Below are 19,211 nucleotides of genomic sequence, written 5' to 3' on the forward strand. Positions count from 1 at the left end.
GGAGAAACCAGTCGGCACCTCGTGGGCCTACTCTTTTGCCTGTGGCCAGAACGGAGAGATCAAGCAGAGAAACAGAGGCAGTTTCCTCCCTTGGTGCTCTGGGAGAGCCCTGGCATCTTCTTGTGCTCTGAGATGCTAGGAAATACTTGGAGGACAGGGAGGGCCATATGTGCAGAGGAGGGTGAAGACAACATTGCAGCAAGGAGCTCTTCTCCAAAGCTTTCCACAGTGCTCCTTATTGCAGCTGCAGCTGCAGCAGCAGCAGCAGAGAGAGCACAGAGCAGCCTGCCCGTGCTTGCAGAGTCCTCCCCTTTTCCACCAACACACTGCTTACTCGTCATGTTTTTGTCTTTTCCGTGTGCAGGGTGTCCTGCTGGAGGGTCTTGGTACCTTCTGTACAGTTGAAGAGCCATTGTACCTGGGTGCAGAAGAGGTGCTCTGGGTTCGAAGACCCATTTTCAAGTTGGGCATGCAGATGGCCTGGCCGCGTGGGCTCACGTGCCCCGAAGTGACTCTCCCTGGTGAGACAGCAGGGACCACCCTCCACTTCCCCTTGCCACTGTACCCAGGCTGGGAGTGTGCTCCCTGTGCTTTGCAGGGGCTGCCAGAAGCAGGCAATGCCCTCCACAATTAGGGGAACACACAGAGCTCCCCCTGCGCAACTCCCCACACAGAGAGCTCTTTCGTGGGAAGGACCTTCTCTGGAGTCTTCTGCTGCAAGTGTTGCAGCAAGCTGGGCTCTCTTGCCCTAACCTGCCCCCACTTTCATCTCTCTGCCACTCCCATTATCTTTCTCACCCAGTCCTGGAAATTGCGCCTGCTGCAACACTGACACTGCTTGACTTCCTTGCAGACGACATCGAAATCGAGCCACTGAACTACCAGCTCTTGTCCCTGGTGACGTCCTTGCCACGGCGTGTGGTGGAAGCCTGTGTGGAAGAGACCATCCACTTATTCTCTTTCCACTTGGAGAACAAGCAGAATGTGGCCTTTGCCTTCCGGGACATTGGTGTGCTGAGCCGCCAGGGAGACACGCTCTGCATGATGTTTTACGCCAGCTGCATCCAACGGCTGGGGAGAAGGGCAAGCCTCTTTGCGGCCCTTCGCAGTGTAAGTTGCTCAGCTTCCCAGGCCTACTTCCATTGCTTTGGGAAGCCTCCGTGGCCATCCTGCATTTGGCGGGCTACACAAACACCTTCCGCAGTGCGTGTCCCCCCACCAAATTCCCCACTCCCAAGGAAAACACTCCCTGTCTTCCTGGATGCCTGTCTCTACTAAATGCTTGGCATGGCTATTGAGCACTTGCAAGTCTTTGCTGTGGAGCATCTCCACTCCACAACTAGGGCTAATGTGCATGGCAGAGGACTCCGAAGAAGGATTTGCAGCGACAGGCTCCTCCTGTAGCAGGACGAGGGGCTGCTGCCTTTGTCAGCAGGCAGGGAGCTGCCTCAGAAACCTCCCAAAGGGCCTGGGTTGCCTTGCAGGTCCCTTGGGCAGCGGATCCTGCTGAGCCAAGCGGAAACATCGTTACTCCTGGAACCAGGTCTAGCCGAGTGCACGTGTTCCCCAGGTGAGTGCGTTTCCTCTGCAGCCCTTAGCTTTGCTGACAGGGCCGCCCCCTAGATGCTGCTCGCACTCTGCACTGCCCATGCTCAGTGCTCACAAGAATTTAAGCCACGTCCTCTGCCTTTGGACAGACACTGGCAAAAACCCTCCAAGAAGCAGATGGCAGGCAAGGTGTTCTCCGACAACAGGGAGGAGCATTAGTGCCAGCAAGAGGCCAGGGGCAGACAGCCCCCTTTCTTCAAACCTGCCTTGTCTTCTGCTTTCCAGGTTTCAGCTTGTGGAGGAAGGCAGCCCAGAAGCCAAGGCTGCTTCTGCTGCCCCTCCACGCACGCAGAAGAAGCCTGAGGTGCCCCAGTGTCCCAGGGCCAAGAGAGGTAAGGCCAAAGCTGCTGGCCTGCGGGGCACGTTGGCTCCCTGTCCCCCCACGCTGCCTCACAGCAGCCACCTGGAAAGGTGCTGCTCAGCAGGCTCTGCTCAAGAGCTTCCTCCCTTCCTCCTTGCAGAGTGGCAGCCTAGAAAGCTCCTACGGCAGCGCAAGGAGCTGTGTCTGCCCATGCTGCCAAGCTGGGGGGCGGGCAGGAGGCGGCAAGGCCCCGAGAAGCAGCCTGCTGCCAGGTGAGAGCCTTGGCGGAGGCGGAAGGGACGAGGGCTGCGCTTGTTTGGACCTCTGCACCAGAGTGGGCCCCTTTGCACATGCTGGGCCTAGGGCCTCCAAAAGGCTCCCGACACATGCCCCACTTAAGGCTGTTCTCCTGCTGGAAGGCCAGCATGTAGCACTTTGCGTGGGAGCCTCCCATGGCCATAGCTTACCTCCAGCGTCAGGATGTTTTGAGAAGCCAAATGGAAATGCCTAGTGCAGGAGTGTTTATCCAGGAAAGAGTCCCTCGAGACTGCAGGGAATCCCATCCTTTTCCTTGTGGGATAAAATGCCCCCTGTCCTAAACCTCTTGCCTTTCATGGTGTCTTCTCAGCAACTTGAACAAACAAGCGGGGCACATGAAGGACCCTTTGGGGCAGAAGGAGGGGAAAGTGGAGCACCGCCCACATCCTCCATCCGCTCCTCGGACTTCTGCTGCCCGTGCTGCTCCCAGGGCTGCCGCACAGGTGTGTGATGGGATGTCGCGGAAAGGGCCCTGAGCGCGGGCTCCCTACAACCCCCAGTGGCCTCTTTGGGATGTGTCCTGCAATGATGCAAATTGTCTCCACACTTGCAAGCGTCTGCCTACTCATATAACATCTACAACATGTCTTCTGGGGCTTTGTTAATCGCAGAAATGGGTGGGTTTGCCCTCGAAGGCATTGGAAAGATGCCGGTGGCTCTTTCATCCCTGATCAGTTAGGGCAGCAGAGAGCCATATTCCCACTGTGCTGACACAGGACAAGGAGCCAGGGGGGCTCAGGGCAGTGGTGGAAGAGAGGGGGAAGAGCAACAGCCAACAATTCCCCAATGTCCCAGTGTGGACCCTGCTTGAAAAGAGACCCTATGGGATGCCTTTGACAGCCCTCAGAACAGGGTGCATCATCCAGGAAGCCAGCTTTTGTAGCCCGTTGCATCAGCTGCTTGTATAGCCTGAGCACGGCTCTGGAACGCTTAGGCGCCTCCTCTATGAGTGGGCTAGTGCTCTCTCCCCCGTTCTCTCCTCCCCACTGAAACGATTTCTTCTTCTTGCTCTTGCAATACAGATCCGAGTGCTGAAGCCTGCACGCCACCCTGAGCAGCACTGTTCCCCAGACAGAGGGGTGCCCCCTGACAAGTGAGTGTACCCTGGCACGCCAGCTGCCAGGCAGGGCCTGGCACCATGGTGGCTCCCGACCCTGTGCAGGTGCTGGCACTCAGCTGCTGAGCACGGCAGACGACAGGCCCTCCTTTGAGCTGGTGGGGATGTGCAGGGGCTGAGGAGAGAAGAAGCCCCAAGGGGCCCCCAGGGAGCAGCAGCAGGACTTTGTTGATCCTTTGCAGGTATCTCTCGCCACGAGCAAAGCAGACCTTGCAGCTCGTGGAATCCTACAAAGTCCTCCGGGATCGCTGGAGGGAGAAGGTGGTCCAAAACCGCCAGAGGCTGCAGCTGCAGGAGGAGGCTCGCCGGTAAGCAGCTCCCAAGGCAGGCAGGGTCCCTGCTCCTGCCAAGCCCTTTGTGCCAAGGCCCGGGGGAAAGAGGGTCTTTCGCTGCCCCCTACGCCAGGGCACACAAGTGCCCTTGGAGCTTGGCCTCTCCTGTGCCTGGCCCAGCCATCCCTTGTGGGGAAATGGGGTGGGGCTGGGATGTCCATTGGATTTCCAGGAGGCACCTGCATGTCATGACACACTCAGCATCTTTCTCCTGTTCCCCTCAGTGCTTCAGTGATGTGCAGCCTCCAGAAGAAAGAGCAGCGGGGCCACAAGCTGGACGCATCCGGGAGAAATGTCTTTTCCCCCCCAAATAAACTCCCTTTCTGAGTTCATGTGAGCCTTTCTTTGGTGCGGTGTGATGCTTGCAAGTGGCACCAGGGCATCTTTGGAAGGGCAGGCAGGGGGCACAGAGCAGCAGGGAGAGCCTGGAGCCCCCATCCCAGGACACTCTCGCTCTGGGCCATGCCTGTCTTGACCAGAGAAAAGGAAGAAGAAAGGCCATTGGAAAGGCCCTCCAGGGCAGCCGTTTCTGATATGACGCTAGGCGCTGTGACACTGCTTTCTGCACCCTGGGACAAGCCTTGAGCAAGGGCAGGCGGGCTGCTGCAGGGAGAGGACATGCTTGCGAGGCACAAGCTATCCCCCATCAGTAGCCAAAAGCCAAGTCGGCACGCCTGTGGGGCAGTCCTGCGCAGCCTGGCAGCTCCTCCCTGCGGGCAGCTTCCTTGGCTCTAAGAAAGACCCTTCCCAGCTCCGGGAGACCGTAGCATGGGGAAAATCTTGCCTAATCCTGCTCTGAGACATGCCAATTCATACGCAGTGAGAAACAAAGCGTCTTGTGTTCTGCATGGCAAAATAGAAGAAGATGTTTTGTGAGTTACACACACCCTGGTTCAGCAGGTGGGAAGGCCTAAACTCCCTCCCTGGATGGGGGATGCTGCCGCCAGGATGCCTGCATTGCTCTTTATGGCTTGCGAAGAAACAGCCACGAGGGAGAGTCTTCCTTCTTTTTTAGCGTGGAATGCCATTCTTCCTCCTGCTCTTCACCTTCGAGCTCCTTTCAGGCTCGAGAGCATCTTGGATAAAGGAGCCAGATACTCGAGAAGCACCATATGCTCAAGGATCTTCTTGGGGTGGAATTGTCCAGGCGACTTCCTTAGGCAGAAAGGTGCAGGGAATGGATTTGGAAACTTAACTCTTCCTTTCAGGACTCACCAGCATGCCCTGCTCCCCTGGCAATGGAACGTCATATCCAGATGAGCCCACCAAGATCTTTCTCCCTTCCTGTTGGCAGATGATTGTGCAGCAGAGTGCACGTGCCCTAAGACATGCATGCCCACCATTCAGAGCAGTTGAACAGCCAGTTGCAAGCAAGGGAAGGAGTCTGGTGCCCCGCAGAGAGCGGGGCTCTGTTGCCTCTGTGTGTGGCCACACAAATCCTGCAGTGCTCGGGCACAGGCATTTTGGGCCCTCTCTCTGCACCATGCAGAGCTCAGGAACTCTCCCTCTCGCACAAAGGGAGGAGATGTTGCTGGCTGGAACCAGGTGCTCCGTCTGCCCTGCTGCCTAAGGGCCATTCCCAGCACCACAGGCCATTTCCTAGCAGCAACCGGAGTGTCTGGGGGCCTTGCAGCTCCTGGCCTCAGCCACTTGAGATGAGCCCAGGACACGCAAGATGGCAGCTGGGGCCCTTCCATGGACACAGAGCGGCACGGAGTGGCAGAAGCGGTCATCACTTTTCCAGGAAAAGTCTGACTGTCCTCCTGTACTGAGACCAAGGACCCATGCAGAAAGAGCCCCTCACACCTAAAAATGTAATGGGACATTTGCAACAGCGACCGACCCCAGCGCAGGGAGGACCTTCCCACCCTGCTCTGCCTTTCTTCCCTTCAAACACGCTGAGCACCTGTACACACAAAAGCCATGGAGCTCCGGGCACTGCCTATGGGAGCCAGCCATGCAAAACCAACTGCAGAGCTGCATGGGCCAGTCTCGAGCAGCATTTCCCAGGGCCTCCAAGGAGCAGGGCAGCATCCTCAAAACACCAGCAACACTGCAACCGGAAGCACCCGCTTCAATGGGCACCAGTCCACAAAGACTGGAACATCCCTGAAGCACAGAAATATTCCACAAAATGGGCCAATGCCCCAGACTACCAGCACCCCCACAAACACCCCCTAATCCGGCAGTGCTCCCCCCAGAAAAAACATCTGCCCCAGCATCCCCAGTCTTGGCCATCACACTACACCGGGCATGAGGACCACGGCGCCCAGGCCACATGCACAACCTCCACTGCCGGGACATGGGGGACAGCCATGGAGTGGGACCCGCTGCCTCGTGCTGAGCCCAGGAGCCTGGGCAAACGCCTGCAGACACTGTGTGTGAAGGGCATGTTCCCCTTCTGTTCCACACCAGCTCCGCCTTGATCATTGCTAGTGCCAAAACCTTAGAATCATAGAATGAGAGACCCGTTTTGGTTAGAAAACACCTTTTTAGATCACTGAGTTGAACTATAAACAGTTCAATACCACACCTGCTAAACCATGTCCTTAAGTACCTCATCCACACACGTCTTGAGTACTGCCAGGGACTGTGACTCCATGATGTTCCTGGGCAGCCTGTTCCAACACTTGGCTACTCTTACCCTGTAGACATTCCTCCTACGGTCTTAACTGAACCTCCCGTGGTGCTGCTTGAGGCCATTTCCTCTTGTCCTAGCTGTGGTAATTCTGGAGAAGAGATGGACCCCCCCCCACCTCACTACAATCTCCTTCCCTGGGAGGAATCGCCGCCTTCCCTGGGTGTTTCAGCTGCCGCTCCCCTCATGCAGCCCCTGGTGACATGCGCTGAGGTCACACTGGCTTGTGCTGCATCACAAGGAGGTGACCCCAGCGACTGGCAGGGCCCCGTCACTTCCCTGCCAGGCACGTGCGCTGCTGGTCACTGCTCGCCGTGCTCTGCTCCACTGCTGCCCTTTGGAGCTTCTCGGTGACGAGGAGCGCACACAGGAGGCAGTGAGAGTGCTCGGGGAAGCTCTCCCTCACGGGCTGAGAATAAGGGGCTCGTTGGAGAGAGAGGAGTCCTTGGCGAGGTCACGGGAAGAGAATCCTTCTTCCCTGCTCGACCAGCAAACCAAGGACAGGGGGGAAGCCAAGATGGAGGGCTTCTGGACTCAGATCATCAGTCCGGCGTACTCCGTTTTGTTCCCTGTGCTCCTGCAGCTCTCTGCTGAGGGTAAGGGCTTTGGGCGCTGCTTCAGCAGGTGCTGCAGACCATGTTAGTTGTCAAAGCAGCTGTGGCCCCGGGGCTGTAGCCTGCAGAGGGCTGGGGGCTGTTGTAAGAGCCTCGCCCAGGGGTCCTGTCCCGCTTGGGAGACAGAGAGTTGTGTGGGACTCATGGTTCTTGGTTGTGCTGCTGCCCTGAGCCCCAAGCTCCTTTGGGCAGAGCTCCCTCTGCTCAGGGAGTTGCAGTGTGGGGTCAGATCTGCCTGGGAAGGGGGAGGCCCTCTGGGGACTGGCTCTGGGTGGGAAGGGGTCCTTCCTCCAGGGGCTGCAGGTGTCCCGGCATTCCCACGGGTCTCTCAAGAGCCTGCCACCAATGCCGCCTCTCTTCTTGTTTGACGCAAGCTCTGTTTCTTCCTCCTGTATCCTCGTGGGCCTCCAGTGGGCAGAACATAGCTTGAGCTTGGAGATGGCATCCTTGGCCAGGAGGCAGGTGGCCGCTGCCCTTCTGCCAAACCCTTCCCTTGTCCTGCTTTCTTCTCTGCACCTCCATGGGGATCAGCGGGAGGCGGGCAGCCTGCAACGGTGCCAGAGGCGAGCTCGGCAGCTGGCGGAGTGGCTTTTTGGTTGATTTGAATGTGCGTGCCTCTGTCACCCCGGGAGGAGCAGCTTGCGCAGAGCTTGGAGCTGCCTGACACTTCTTTCCCTTGCTTCACAGAGATTGTCATGGTTTGGGATGTTGTTTCCCGATACATCCTGCAGCAACTTGTGATCGGCAAGGTGGGCTGGCGTCCTGCTCCCCTCGCACTGCAGCCTTGCAGTTTCCCAGGCTGTCCTGGGCCCTGGGAATGATCCTTCCCCCAGCGCAATGGCAGCGCACTGCCACCGGCCAGCGTGCGGCAGAGCAGCTCCTTAGCTAACTTGGAGAGAAAGCACGTGCAGAACTCGTGGGAGAAACCAGTCGGCACCTCGTGGGCCTACTCTTTTGCCTGTGGCCAGAACGGAGAGATCAAGCAGAGAAACAGAGGCAGTTTCCTCCCCTGGTGCTCTGGGAGAGCCCTGGCATCTTCTTGTGCTCTGAGATGCTAGGAAATACTGGGAGGACAGGGAGGGCCATGTGTGCAGAGGAGGGTGAAGACAACATTGCAGCAAGGAGCTCTTCTCCAAAGCTTTCCACAGTGCTCCTTCGTGCAGCTGCAGCAGCAGCAGCAGCGAGAGCACAGAGCAGCCTGCCCGTGCTTGCAGAGTCCTCCCCTTTTCCACCAACACACTGCTTACTCATCATGTTTTTGTCTTTTCTGTGTGCAGGGTGTCCTGCTGGAGCGTCTTGGCACCTTCTGTACAGTTGAAGAGCCATTGTACCTGGGTGCAGAAGAGGTGCTCTGGGTTCGAAGACCCATTTTCAAGTTGGGCATGCAGATGGTCTGGCCGCGTGGGCTCACGTGCCCCAAAGTGACTCTCCCTGGTGAGACAGCAGGGTCCACCCTCCGCTTCCCCTTGCCACTGTACCCAGGCTGGGAGTGTGCTCCCTGTGCTTTGCAGGGGCTGCCAGAAGCAGGCAATGCCCTCCACAATTAGGGGAACACACAGAGCTCCCCCTGCGCAACTCCCCACACAGAGAGCTCTTTCTTGGGAAGGACCTTCTCTGGAGTCTTCTGCTGCAAGTGTTGCAGCAAGCTGGGCTCTCTTGCCCTAACCTGCCCCCACTTTCATCTCTCTGCCACTCCCATGTCTTTCTCACCTAATCCTGGAAATTGCACCTGCTGCAGCACTGACATTGTTTGACTTCCTTGCAGAAGACATCGAAATCGAGCCACTGAACTACCAGCTCTTGTCCCTGGTGACGTCCTTGCCACGGCGTGTGGTGGAAGCCTGTGTGGAAGAGACCATCCACTTATTCTCTTTCCACTTGGAGAACAAGCAGAATGTGGCCTTTGCCTTCCGGGACATTGGTGTGCTGAGTCGCCAGGGAGACACGCTCTGCATGATGTTTTACGCCAGCTGCATCCAACGGCTGGGGAGAAGGGCAAGCCTCTTTGCAGCCCTTCGCAGTGTAAGTTGCTCAGCTTCCCAGGCCTACTTCCATTACTTTGGGAAGCCTCCGTGGCCATCCTCCATGTGGCGGGCTACACAAACACCTTCCGCAGTGCGTGGCCCCCACCAAATTCCCCACTCCCAAGGAAAACACTCCCTGTCTTCCCGGATGCCTGTCTCTACTAAATGCTTGGCATGGCTATTGAGCACTTGCAAGTCTTTGCGGTGGAGCATCTCCACTCCACAACTAGGGCTAATGTGCATGGCAGAGGACTCAGAAGAGGGATTTGCAGCGACAGGCTCCTCCTGTAGCAGGACGAGGGGCTGCTGCCTTTGTCAGCAGGCAGGGAGCTGCCTCAGAAACCTCCCAACGGGCCCGGGCTGCCTTGCAGGTCCCTTGGGCAGCGGATCCTGCTGAGCCAAGCGGAAACATCGTTACTCCTGGCACCAGGTCTAGCCGAGTGCACGTGTTCCCCAGGTGAGTGCGTTTCCTCTGCACCCCTTAGCTTTGCTGACAGGGCCAGCCCCTAGATGCTGCTCGCACTCTGCACTGCCCATGCTCACTGCTCTCAAGAATTTAAGCCACGTCCTCTGCCTTTGGACAGACACTGGCAAAAACCCTCCAAGAAGCAGATGGCAGGCAAGGTGTTCTCCGACAACAGGGAGGAGCATTAGTGCCAGCAAGAGGCCAGGGGCAGACAGCCCCCTTTCTTCAAACCTGCCTTGTCTTCTGCTTTCCAGGTTTCAGCTTGTGGAGGAAGGCAGCCCAGAAGCCAAGGCTGCTTCTGCTGCCCCTCCACGCACGCAGAAGAAGCCTGAGGTGCCCCAGTGTCCCAGGGCCAAGAGAGGTAAGGCCAAAGCTGCCGGCCTGCGGGGCATGTTGGTTCCCTGTCCCCCCACGCTGCCTCACAGCAGCCACCTGGAAAGGTGCTGCTCAGCAGGCTCTGCTCAAGAGCTTCCTCCCTTCCTCCTTGCAGAGTGGCAGCCTAGAAAGCTCCTGCGGCAGCGCAAGGAGCTGTGTCTGCCCATGCTGCCAAGCTGGGGGGCAGGCAGGAGGCGGCAAGGCCCCGAGAAGCAGCCTGCTGCCAGGTGAGAGCCTTGGCGGAGGCGGAAGGGACGAGGGCTGCGCTTGTTTGGACCTCTGCACCAGAGCGGGCCCCTTTGCACATGCTGGGCCTAGGGCCTCCAGAAGGCTCCCGACACATGCCCCACTTAAGGCTGTTCTCCTGCTGGAAGGCCAGCATGTAGCACTTTGCATGGGAGCCTCCCATGGCCTTAACTTTCCTCCAGTGTCAGGACGTTTTGGGGAGCCAAATGGAAATGCCTAGTGCAGGAGTGTTTATCCAGGAAGGAGTCCCTCGAGACTGCAGGGAATCCCATCCTTTTCCTTGTGGGATAAAATGCCCCCTGTCCTAAACCTCTTGCCTTTCATGGTGTCTTCTCAGCAACTTGAACAAACAAGCGGGGCACATGAAGGACCCTTTGGGGCAGAAGGAGGGGAAAGTGGAGCACCGCCCACATCCTCCATCCGCTCCTCGGACTTCTGCTGCCCATGCTGCTCCCAGGGCTGCCGCACAGGTGTGTGATGGGATGTCGCGGAAAGGGCCCTGAGCGCGGGCTCCCTACAACCCCCAGTGGCCTCTTTGGGATGTGTCCTGCAATGATGCAAATTGTCTCCACACTTGCAAGCGTCTGCCTACTCATATAACATCTACAACATGTCTTCTGGGGCTTTGTTAATCGCAGAAATGGGTGGGTTTGCACTCAAAGGCATTAGAAAGATGCCGGTGGCTCTTTCGTCCCTGATCAGTTAGGGCAGCAGAGAGCCATATTCCCACTGTGCTGACACAGGACAAGGAGCCAGGGGGGCTCAGGGCAGTGGTGGAAGAGAGGGGGAAGAGCAACAGCCAACAATTCCCCAATGTCCCAGTGTGGACCCTGCTTGAAAAGAGACCCTATGGGATGCCTTTGACAGCCCTCAGAACAGGGTGCATCATCCAGGAAGCCAGCTTTTGTAGCCCGTTGCATCAGCTGCTTGTATAGCCTGAGCACGGCTCTGGAACGCTTAGGCGCCTCCTCTATGAGTGGGCTAGTGCTCTCTCCCCCGTTCTCTCCTCCCCACTGAAACGATTTCTTCTTCTTGCTCTTGCAATACAGATCCGAGTGCTGAAGCCTGCACGCCACCCTGAGCAGCACTGTTCCCCAGACAGAGGGGTGCCCCCTGACAAGTGAGTGTACCCTGGCACGCCAGCTGCCAGGCAGGGCCTGGCACCATGGTGGCTCCTGACCCTGTGCAGGTGCTGGCACTCAGCTGCTGAGCACGGCAGACGACAGGCCCTCCTTTGAGCTGGTGGGGATGTGCAGGGGCTGAGGAGAGAAGAAGCCCCAAGGGGCCCCCAGGGAGCAGCAGCAGGACTTTGTTGATCCTTTGCAGGTATCTCTCGCCACGAGCAAAGCAGACCTTGCAGCTCGTGGAATCCTACAAAGTCCTCCGGGATCGCTGGAGGGAGAAGGTGGTCCAAAACCGCCAGAGGCTGCAGCTGCAGGAGGAGGCTCGCCGGTAAGCAGCTCCCAAGGCAGGCAGGGTCCCTGCTCCTGCCAAGCCCTTTGTGCCAAGGCCCGGGGGAAAGAGGGTCTTTCGCTGCCCCCTACGCCAGGGCACACAAGTGCCCTTGGAGCTTGGCCTCTCCTGTGCCTGGCCCAGCCATCCCTTGTGGGGAAATGGGGTGGGGCTGGGATGTCCATTGGATTTCCAGGAGGCACCTGCATGTCATGACACACTCAGCATCTTTCTCCTGTTCCCCTCAGTGCTTCAGTGATGTGCAGCCTCCAGAAGAAAGAGCAGCGGGGCCACAAGCTGGACGCATCCGGGAGAAATGTCTTTTCCCCCCCAAATAAACTCCCTTTCTGAGTTCATGTGAGCCTTTCTTTGGTGCGGTGTGATGCTTGCAAGTGGCACCAGGGCATCTTTGGAAGGGCAGGCAGGGGGCACAGAGCAGCAGGGAGAGCCTGGAGCCCCCATCCCAGGACACTCTCGCTCTGGGCCATGCCTGTCTTGACCAGAGAAAAGGAAGAAGAAAGGCCATTGGAAAGGCCCTCCAGGGCAGCCGTTTCTGATATGACGCTAGGCGCTGTGACACTGCTTTCTGCACCCTGGGACAAGCCTTGAGCAAGGGCAGGCGGGCTGCTGCAGGGAGAGGACATGCTTGCGAGGCACAAGCTATCCCCCATCAGTAGCCAAAAGCCAAGTCGGCACGCCTGTGGGGCAGTCCTGCGCAGCCTGGCAGCTCCTCCCTGCGGGCAGCTTCCTTGGCTCTAAGAAAGACCCTTCCCAGCTCCGGGAGACCGTAGCATGGGGAAAATCTTGCCTAATCCTGCTCTGAGACATGCCAATTCATACGCAGTGAGAAACAAAGCGTCTTGTGTTCTGCATGGCAAAATAGAAGAAGATGTTTTGTGAGTTACACACACCCTGGTTCAGCAGGTGGGAAGGCCTAAACTCCCTCCCTGGATGGGGGATGCTGCCGCCAGGATGCCTGCATTGCTCTTTATGGCTTGCGAAGAAACAGCCACGAGGGAGAGTCTTCCTTCTTTTTTAGCGTGGAATGCCATTCTTCCTCCTGCTCTTCACCTTCGAGCTCCTTTCAGGCTCGAGAGCATCTTGGATAAAGGAGCCAGATACTCGAGAAGCACCATATGCTCAAGGATCTTCTTGGGGTGGAATTGTCCAGGCGACTTCCTTAGGCAGAAAGGTGCAGGGAATGGATTTGGAAACTTAACTCTTCCTTTCAGGACTCACCAGCATGCCCTGCTCCCCTGGCAATGGAACGTCATATCCAGATGAGCCCACCAAGATCTTTCTCCCTTCCTGTTGGCAGATGATTGTGCAGCAGAGTGCACGTGCCCTAAGACATGCATGCCCACCATTCAGAGCAGTTGAACAGCCAGTTGCAAGCAAGGGAAGGAGTCTGGTGCCCCGCAGAGAGCGGGGCTCTGTTGCCTCTGTGTGTGGCCACACAAATCCTGCAGTGCTCGGGCACAGGCATTTTGGGCCCTCTCTCTGCACCATGCAGAGCTCAGGAACTCTCCCTCTCGCACAAAGGGAGGAGATGTTGCTGGCTGGAACCAGGTGCTCCGTCTGCCCTGCTGCCTAAGGGCCATTCCCAGCACCACAGGCCATTTCCTAGCAGCAACCGGAGTGTCTGGGGGCCTTGCAGCTCCTGGCCTCAGCCACTTGAGATGAGCCCAGGACACGCAAGATGGCAGCTGGGGCCCTTCCATGGACACAGAGCGGCACGGAGTGGCAGAAGCGGTCATCACTTTTCCAGGAAAAGTCTGACTGTCCTCCTGTACTGAGACCAAGGACCCATGCAGAAAGAGCCCCTCACACCTAAAAATGTAATGGGACATTTGCAACAGCGACCGACCCCAGCGCAGGGAGGACCTTCCCACCCTGCTCTGCCTTTCTTCCCTTCAAACACGCTGAGCACCTGTACACACAAAAGCCATGGAGCTCCGGGCACTGCCTATGGGAGCCAGCCATGCAAAACCAACTGCAGAGCTGCATGGGCCAGTCTCGAGCAGCATTTCCCAGGGCCTCCAAGGAGCAGGGCAGCATCCTCAAAACACCAGCAACACTGCAACCGGAAGCACCCGCTTCAATGGGCACCAGTCCACAAAGACTGGAACATCCCTGAAGCACAGAAATATTCCACAAAATGGGCCAATGCCCCAGACTACCAGCACCCCCACAAACACCCCCTAATCCGGCAGTGCTCCCCCCAGAAAAAACATCTGCCCCAGCATCCCCAGTCTTGGCCATCACACTACACCGGGCATGAGGACCACGGCGCCCAGGCCACATGCACAACCTCCACTGCCGGGACATGGGGGACAGCCATGGAGTGGGACCCGCTGCCTCGTGCTGAGCCCAGGAGCCTGGGCAAACGCCTGCAGACACTGTGTGTGAAGGGCATGTTCCCCTTCTGTTCCACACCAGCTCCGCCTTGATCATTGCTAGTGCCAAAACCTTAGAATCATAGAATGAGAGACCCGTTTTGGTTAGAAAACACCTTTTTAGATCACTGAGTTGAACTATAAACAGTTCAATACCACACCTGCTAAACCATGTCCTTAAGTACCTCATCCACACACGTCTTGAGTACTGCCAGGGACTGTGACTCCATGATGTTCCTGGGCAGCCTGTTCCAACACTTGGCTACTCTTACCCTGTAGACATTCCTCCTACGGTCTTAACTGAACCTCCCGTGGTGCTGCTTGAGGCCATTTCCTCTTGTCCTAGCTGTGGTAATTCTGGAGAAGAGATGGACCCCCCCCCACCTCACTACAATCTCCTTCCCTGGGAGGAATCGCCGCCTTCCCTGGGTGTTTCAGCTGCCGCTCCCCTCATGCAGCCCCTGGTGACATGCGCTGAGGTCACACTGGCTTGTGCTGCATCACAAGGAGGTGACCCCAGCGACTGGCAGGGCCCCGTCACTTCCCTGCCAGGCACGTGCGCTGCTGGTCACTGCTCGCCGTGCTCTGCTCCACTGCTGCCCTTTGGAGCTTCTCGGTGACGAGGAGCGCACACAGGAGGCAGTGAGAGTGCTCGGGGAAGCTCTCCCTCACGGGCTGAGAATAAGGGGCTCGTTGGAGAGAGAGGAGTCCTTGGCGAGGTCACGGGAAGAGAATCCTTCTTCCCTGCTCGACCAGCAAACCAAGGACAGGGGGGAAGCCAAGATGGAGGGCTTCTGGACTCAGATCATCAGTCCGGCGTACTCCGTTTTGTTCCCTGTGCTCCTGCAGCTCTCTGCTGAGGGTAAGGGCTTTGGGCGCTGCTTCAGCAGGTGCTGCAGACCATGTTAGTTGTCAAAGCAGCTGTGGCCCCGGGGCTGTAGCCTGCAGAGGGCTGGGGGCTGTTGTAAGAGCCTCGCCCAGGGGTCCTGTCCCGCTTGGGAGACAGAGAGTTGTGTGGGACTCATGGTTCTTGGTTGTGCTGCTGCCCTGAGCCCCAAGCTCCTTTGGGCAGAGCTCCCTCTGCTCAGGGAGTTGCAGTGTGGGGTCAGATCTGCCTGGGAAGGGGGAGGCCCTCTGGGGACTGGCTCTGGGTGGGAAGGGGTCCTTCCTCCAGGGGCTGCAGGTGTCCCGGCATTCCCACGGGTCTCTCAAGAGCCTGCCACCAATGCCGCCTCTCTTCTTGTTTGACGCAAGCTCTGTTTCTTCCTCCTGTATCCTCGTGGGCCTCCAGTGGGCAGAACATAGCTTGAGCTTGGAGATGGCATCCTTGGCCAGGAGGCAGGTGGCCGCTGCCCTTCTGCCAAACCCTTCCCTTGTCCTGCTTTCTTCTCTGCACCTCCATGGGGATCAGCGGGAGGCGGGCAGCCTGCAACGGTGCCAGAGGCGAGCTCGGCAGCTGGCGGAGTGGCTTTTTGGTTGATTTGAATGTGCGTGCCTCTGTCACCCCGGGAGGAGCAGCTTGCGCAGAGCTTGGAGCTGCCTGACACTTCTTTCCCTTGCTTCACAGAGATTGTCATGGTTTGGGATGTTGTTTCCCGATACATCCTGCAGCAACTTGTGATCGGCAAGGTGGGCTGGCGTCCTGCTCCCCTCGCACTGCAGCCTTGCAGTTTCCCAGGCTGTCCTGGGCCCTGGGAATGATCCTTCCCCCAGCGCAATGGCAGCGCACTGCCACCGGCCAGCGTGCGGCAGAGCAGCTCCTTAGCTAACTTGGAGAGAAAGCACGTGCAGAACTCGTGGGAGAAACCAGTCGGCACCTCGTGGGCCTACTCTTTTGCCTGTGGCCAGAACGGAGAGATCAAGCAGAGAAACAGAGGCAGTTTCCTCCCCTGGTGCTCTGGGAGAGCCCTGGCATCTTCTTGTGCTCTGAGATGCTAGGAAATACTGGGAGGACAGGGAGGGCCATGTGTGCAGAGGAGGGTGAAGACAACATTGCAGCAAGGAGCTCTTCTCCAAAGCTTTCCACAGTGCTCCTTCGTGCAGCTGCAGCAGCAGCAGCAGCGAGAGCACAGAGCAGCCTGCCCGTGCTTGCAGAGTCCTCCCCTTTTCCACCAACACACTGCTTACTCATCATGTTTTTGTCTTTTCTGTGTGCAGGGTGTCCTGCTGGAGCGTCTTGGCACCTTCTGTACAGTTGAAGAGCCATTGTACCTGGGTGCAGAAGAGGTGCTCTGGGTTCGAAGACCCATTTTCAAGTTGGGCATGCAGATGGTCTGGCCGCGTGGGCTCACGTGCCCCGAAGTGACTCTCCCTGGTGAGACAGCAGGGTCCACCCTCCGCTTCCCCTTGCCACTGTACCCAGGCTGGGAGTGTGCTCCCTGTGCTTTGCAGGGGCTGCCAGAAGCAGGCAATGCCCTCCACAATTAGGGGAACACACAGAGCTCCCCCTGCGCAACTCCCCACACAGAGAGCTCTTTCTTGGGAAGGACCTTCTCTGGAGTCTTCTGCTGCAAGTGTTGCAGCAAGCTGGGCTCTCTTGCCCTAACCTGCCCCCACTTTCATCTCTCTGCCACTCCCATGTCTTTCTCACCTAATCCTGGAAATTGCACCTGCTGCAGCACTGACATTGTTTGACTTCCTTGCAGAAGACATCGAAATCGAGCCACTGAACTACCAGCTCTTGTCCCTGGTGACGTCCTTGCCACGGCGTGTGGTGGAAGCCTGTGTGGAAGAGACCATCCACTTATTCTCTTTCCACTTGGAGAACAAGCAGAATGTGGCCTTTGCCTTCCGGGACATTGGTGTGCTGAGTCGCCAGGGAGACACGCTCTGCATGATGTTTTACGCCAGCTGCATCCAACGGCTGGGGAGAAGGGCAAGCCTCTTTGCAGCCCTTCGCAGTGTAAGTTGCTCAGCTTCCCAGGCCTACTTCCATTACTTTGGGAAGCCTCCGTGGCCATCCTCCATGTGGCGGGCTACACAAACACCTTCCGCAGTGCGTGGCCCCCACCAAATTCCCCACTCCCAAGGAAAACACTCCCTGTCTTCCCGGATGCCTGTCTCTACTAAATGCTTGGCATGGCTATTGAGCACTTGCAAGTCTTTGCGGTGGAGCATCTCCACTCCACAACTAGGGCTAATGTGCATGGCAGAGGACTCAGAAGAGGGATTTGCAGCGACAGGCTCCTCCTGTAGCAGGACGAGGGGCTGCTGCCTTTGTCAGCAGGCAGGGAGCTGCCTCAGAAACCTCCCAACGGGCCCGGGCTGCCTTGCAGGTCCCTTGGGCAGCGGATCCTGCTGAGCCAAGCGGAAACATCGTTACTCCTGGCACCAGGTCTAGCCGAGTGCACGTGTTCCCCAGGTGAGTGCGTTTCCTCTGCACCCCTTAGCTTTGCTGACAGGGCCAGCCCCTAGATGCTGCTCGCACTCTGCACTGCCCATGCTCACTGCTCTCAAGAATTTAAGCCACGTCCTCTGCCTTTGGACAGACACTGGCAAAAACCCTCCAAGAAGCAGATGGCAGGCAAGGTGTTCTCCGACAACAGGGAGGAGCATTAGTGCCAGCAAGAGGCCAGGGGCAGACAGCCCCCTTTCTTCAAACCTGCCTTGTCTTCTGCTTTCCAGGTTTCAGCTTGTGGAGGAAGGCAGCCCAGAAGCCAAGGCTGCTTCTGCTGCCCCTCCACGCACGCAGAAGAAGCCTGAGGTGCCCCAGTGTCCCAGGGCCAAGAGAGGTAAGGCCAAAGCTGCCGGCCTGCGGGGCATGTTGGTTCCCTGTCCCCCCACGCTGCCTCACAGCAGCCACCTGGAAAGGTGCTGCTCAGCAGGCTCTGCTCAAGAGCTTCCTCCCTTCCTCCTTGCAGAGTGGCAGCCTAGAAAGCTCCTGCGGCAGCGCAAGGAGCTGTGTCTGCCCATGCTGCCAAGCTGGGGGGCAGGCAGGAGGCGGCAAGGCCCCGAGAAGCAGCCTGCTGCCAGGTGAGAGCCTTGGCGGAGGCGGAAGGGACGAGGGCTGCGCTTGTTTGGACCTCTGCACCAGAGCGGGCCCCTTTGCACATGCTGGGCCTAGGGCCTCCAGAAGGCTCCCGACACATGCCCCACTTAAGGCTGTTCTCCTGCTGGAAGGCCAGCATGTAGCACTTTGCATGGGAGCCTCCCATGGCCTTAACTTTCCTCCAGTGTCAGGACGTTTTGGGGAGCCAAATGGAAATGCCTAGTGCAGGAGTGTTTATCCAGGAAGGAGTCCCTCGAGACTGCAGGGAATCCCATCCTTTTCCTTGTGGGATAAAATGCCCCCTGTCCTAAACCTCTTGCCTTTCATGGTGTCTTCTCAGCAACTTGAACAAACAAGCGGGGCACATGAAGGACCCTTTGGGGCAGAAGGAGGGGAAAGTGGAGCACCGCCCACATCCTCCATCCGCTCCTCGGACTTCTGCTGCCCATGCTGCTCCCAGGGCTGCCGCACAGGTGTGTGATGGGATGTCGCGGAAAGGGCCCTGAGCGCGGGCTCCCTACAACCCCCAGTGGCCTCTTTGGGATGTGTCCTGCAATGATGCAAATTGTCTCCACACTTGCAAGCGTCTGCCTACTCATATAACATCTACAACATGTCTTCTGGGGCTTTGTTAATCGCAGAAATGGGTGGGTTTGCACTCAAAGGCATTAGAAAGATGCCGGTGGCTCTTTCGTCCCTGATCAGTTAGGGCAGCAGAGAGCCATATTCCCACTGTGCTGACACAGGACAAGGAGCCAGGGGGGCTCAGGGCAGTGGTGGAAGAGAGGGGGAAGAGCAACAGCCAACAATTCCCCAATGTCCCAGTGTGGACCCTGCTCGATAAGAGACCCTATGGGATGCCTTTGACAGCCCTCAGAACAGGGTGCATCATCCAGGAAGCCAGCTTTTGTAGCCCGTTGCATCAGCTGCTTGTATAGCCTGAGCACGGCTCTGGAACGCTTAGGTGCCTCCTCTATGAATGGGCTAGTGCTCTCTCCCCCGTTCTCTCCTCCCCACTGAAACGATTTCTTCTTCTTTCTCTTGCAATACAGATCCGAGTGCTGAAGCCTGCACGCCACCCTGAGCAGCACTGCTCCCCAGACAGAGGGGTGCCCCCTGACAAGTGAGTGTGCCCTGGCATGCCAGCTGCCAGGCAGGGCCTGGCACCATGGTGGCTCCCGACCCTGTGCAGGTGCTGGCACTCAGCTGCTGAGCACAGCAGACGACAGGCCCTCCTTTGAGCTGGTGGGGATGTGCAGGGGCTGAGGAGAGAAGAAGCCCCAAGGGGCCCCCAGGGAGCAGCAGCAGGACTTTGTTAATCCTTTGCAGGTATCTC

This window comes from Tinamus guttatus, unplaced genomic scaffold, assembly GCF_059628265.1.
Source record: "Tinamus guttatus ecotype Peru unplaced genomic scaffold, ASM5962826v1 Tinamus_guttatus_pri_ptg001148l, whole genome shotgun sequence".
Taxonomy (NCBI): Eukaryota; Metazoa; Chordata; class Aves; order Tinamiformes; family Tinamidae; genus Tinamus; species Tinamus guttatus.